The sequence below is a fragment of the Planococcus citri genome, chromosome 2 (genome assembly GCF_950023065.1).
Source record: "Planococcus citri chromosome 2, ihPlaCitr1.1, whole genome shotgun sequence".
NCBI classification, from domain to species: domain Eukaryota; kingdom Metazoa; phylum Arthropoda; class Insecta; order Hemiptera; family Pseudococcidae; genus Planococcus; species Planococcus citri.
In genome coordinates, this window is record NC_088678.1 from 48,980,612 (window position 1) to 48,984,968 (window position 4,357).

Here is a 4,357-nt window from a genome sequence, read left to right on the forward strand (position 1 = left end):
CTACCCATGTACCCAACGTGGTGAAATTGAACTACATTCGTTACTTGCAACATGCGTTGCAATCCTTACTGTAACCGTTAGTACGAGGACGAGTAGGTAGGAGGTACATATTTTATCAGTTCAACGCTCAACTGCAATAATAAGCCACAGGTACTACAGTGACATTTTTAAAAAATACTTTCGTCGTTCAATTCCTCCCCTAAATTTCAAGCGAAAAAATCGTTATTTTCTCAAAAAAAAATTCGGCTCAATTTCGAGCTCAAATTGAGCAAATTCTAAAAAAATGACCACAGTTGCAGAATTTTGTCTCAGAAATCGTATTGTCATTCGATTCGCTTTCAAATTTAAAAATTTGTTTTTTTAATCAGAAAACGTTCCTTGCAATTTGCGGCAAACTGGTTAGGCAAATTTATTAACATGAATTACTTTTATCGCTTGCAAATATGTTCGTAGTAATGCACATCGATCCCGAATTTTTCAATTTTTTGATCTCAACATCCACTTTGAAAATTTAAATCGATGTGGAGAGAAGACCAAAATTTGGAAAAAAAAGCAAAAAAAACTTTAAAAAAAATTGTTCAGTGTATTTTCTACCATAAGTAACTTTTTAGAATTTTTCGAGTGGTGAATAATCACTCATCTACCCCTGAAATATAGCTCATTTAAGATATCGTATTGTAATCTCCCTTGCACAGCTCTCTTCGTCACCAATTAATTACGTATAAATAGCTGCTAGATAAGTCGTAGGTACTTGAAAAAATGAAATAGGCTTATTGGATTTTTCAAATTTATTTTTTCAATTTTCATGGAAAAATTTTAAAATAAATTGAGGAGTCGGCCTGCAAAGTGACCTAACCGCAAAAAAATGATTTTTGAGATAGCAACGCTATTTGATAGTTTAGGACATGCCCTACAAAAGGAATATATCACCTTCATCCAGTTTTACTCGTAACACCCCTTCCCCCCTCCTTGAAAATGATAAAATTAAAAGCATGGCCTGCAAAGTGACCTTATTTTTACGATTTTCCGAAAATGTGTTTCATAGGGTACTGTTTGTTGAAATCAAAATTAATTTTAACCCCTTCTGAAGAAATTCAAAAATTTTGGAGACATCGAAAATCGCACTGGAGGCTCCAGAGTGATTCGAAATGGTAAAATCGAAAGTTGAGAATAAGCCGCAACTCCAGTTTTAGCTACCCAGCTTCCTGTACATAAAAAAATCTTGAATGAATGAATGAATAAATCTTTGCTTTCATAAAAAATAACATACGCAATGAAAAACCGGAGAAAATTGCGTACATATCACTAAAAAACCAAAAAAAAACGTATGTGCGGCCTGCAAAGTGACCTAACTGCAGCATTTTTCATTTTTGTTGCACCCTGTAGCGAACCCGTGTTCATATTTTTCAGAAACGAAAAGGTGATTAAGTGAGTGAGGGTTGACCCTTTCGATTCCCGAAAACAGATTTCGAAAATGTGACTTCATTTTCCTAGGACACGTTTTTCTCATTTATCTCGAAATCAATTTTTTGCAGTTAGGTCACTTTGCAGGCCGACTCCTCAAATGTAATAATTATATATTATTCAAATTTAAACCGTTTTCTTATTTTTTTTCTAAGTAGGTATCAATTTTTTCATGATTTTATTTTCATTATTTAATTTTATTTTCAAAGATTGCGGATCACCGCAAGATTATACTGCACACAGACAGGAGGCCTATTATGAACTCGCGTTACCATAACGAAATTCGTTACCGATTCGTTATCCGTTCGTTAAGAAGTGGTTTGACCAGTTTTTGGCTCTTTACATAAGAGTCCGTCGGAATCTCACGACTGCAACCCGTGAACAGACTACAAAACAGTGACCGCGGCACGCTACCGTTAGGCGGCGTTTACACGGCGAAGTGGTTGGTACCTACGCGATGGATTTTAAAGACTATTTTAATGTAGGTACTTACGCATCTGTTCCAAGTGTAATTGGAGCATTAATATAGCGATCATTCGCGCGGATATTTATTCACAGTATTTTTACACATCATTTTCAATAATATTTAAAGGGTTATTTAGAAAATTATGGCTAATTTTGAATATTATTCTAGGAAGAGTGGGTGTCTATTTTGAACTGTTATAAGTGTATAACACATACATTAAACTTTAACACGCAACATCTTTTGACCTAGATCGACGACCCTATGTTTTTATGGCATTATTTTGTACAGAATTTTATCAGCTTTCCGATAATATAAAAAATTTTTAAATCCTCAAAACTCTTGATGGAGAAAATTGCGAATTTACGAGCTGAAACAGGTAGCTTACTTCAGGTCACTTTTTTGTCAACATAAGACTTTGACTCGCTCTAACTTTTGATCAAGATCGATAACCCATACATATTATGGCATCATTTTGTGCAGATTTTCATCAGCTTTCCAGTGGTATAAAATTTTTTGAAATCCTCATGAGTTTTCATCGAGTAAAGTGCATTTTTCCGAGACGAAAATGGCGATTTTGGGCTTTTTTGAACTTTGACGCTTCAGAACTTTTAAAATAGATCGGCGACCGCAACATTTCATGGCGTCATTTTGTCCAGAATTTTATCAGCTTTCCAATGATGTATAATTTTTGTAAATCCTCAAATTTTTTCATCGAGTAAATGGCATTTTTATGAGATGAAACAGTATAAAAATAGGCAAAATAGCATTTATTTTGAGAAAAAAATGAAAAAAATTATTTTTTGAAAATACTGCCTAGTAGAAATTTTCAAGCCCTACAACATGGTGCCAAAATCAGAAAAATTCATTCGATAGTTCGAACGTGAATGCGATTTTGCCATTCCAGCGCTTTGAATCTTTCCAAAAATTACAACTTGATGATGGGTAGCTTGAATTGGTCACTTTTTTGTCAACCATAGACTTTGACTCGCCGTAGCTTTTGATCTAGATCGACGACCCTATGTTTTTATGGCGTCAATCTGTGCAGAAATTTATCCTCTTTCCAGTGGTATGAAATTTTTTGAAATCCTCACAATTTTTCATCGAGTAAAGTGCATTTTTCCGAGACGAAAATGGCGATTTTGGGCTTTTTTGAACTTTGACGCTTCAGAACTTTTAAAATAGATCGGCGACCGCAACATTTCATGGCGTCATTTTGTCCAGAATTTTATCAGCTTTCCAATGATGTATAATTTTTGTAAATCCTCAAATTTTTTCATCGAGTAAATGGCATTTTTATGAGATGAAACAGTATAAAAATAGGCAAAATAGCATTTATTTTGAGAAAAAAATGAAAAAAATTATTTTTTGAAAATACTGCCTAGTAGAAATTTTCAAGCCCTACAACATGGTGCCAAAATCAGAAAAATTCATTCGATAGTTCGAACGTGAATGCGATTTTGCCATTCCAGCGCTTTGAATCTTTCCAAAAATTACAACTTGATGATGGGTAGCTTGAATTGGTCACTTTTTTGTCAACCATAGACTTTGACTCGCCGTAGCTTTTGATCTAGATCGACGACCCTATGTTTTTATGGCGTCAATCTGTGCAGAAATTTATCCTCTTTCCAGTGGTATGAAATTTTTTGAAATCCTCACAATTTTTCATCGAGTAAAGTGCATTTTTCCGAGACGAAAATGGCGATTTTGGGCTTTTTTGAACTTTGACGCTTCAGAACTTTTAAAATAGATCGGCGACCGCAACATTTCATGGCGTCATTTTGTCCAGAATTTTATCAGCTTTCCAATGATGTATAATTTTTGTAAATCCTCATAGGTTTTCATCGAGTAAATTGCATTTTTGCGAGATGAAAAAGTATAAAAATGGGCAAAATAGCATTTATTTTGGAAAAAAATGAATAAAATCAATTTTTGAAAGTACTGCCAAGTAGAAATTTTTGAGCCCAACAAAATAATACCAAAATCAGAAAAATTCATTCGATAGTTCGAACGTGAATGCGATTTTGCCATTCCAGCGCTTGAAATTATCCCAAAAATTACAACTTGACAGTGGTAGCTTGATTGGTCACTTTTCTGTCAACATTAAACTTCGACTCGCCGTAACTTTTAAACAAGATCGACAACCCAAACTTTTTATAGCATCATTTTGTGCAGAATCTTATCAGCTTTCCAGTGGTATAAAATTTTTGCAAATCCTCGAAATTTTTCGTCGAGTAAAGTGCATTTTTCCGAGACGAAAATGGCGATTTTGGGCTATTTTGAACTTTGCCCCCTCAGAACTTTTAAACCACATCGGGGACCTAAACATTTTATGGTGTCATATTGTGCAGGATTTTATGGGCTTTCTAATGATATGACATTTTTTGAAATTCTCATAGCTTTTCATCGAGTAAATTGCATTTTGGCGAC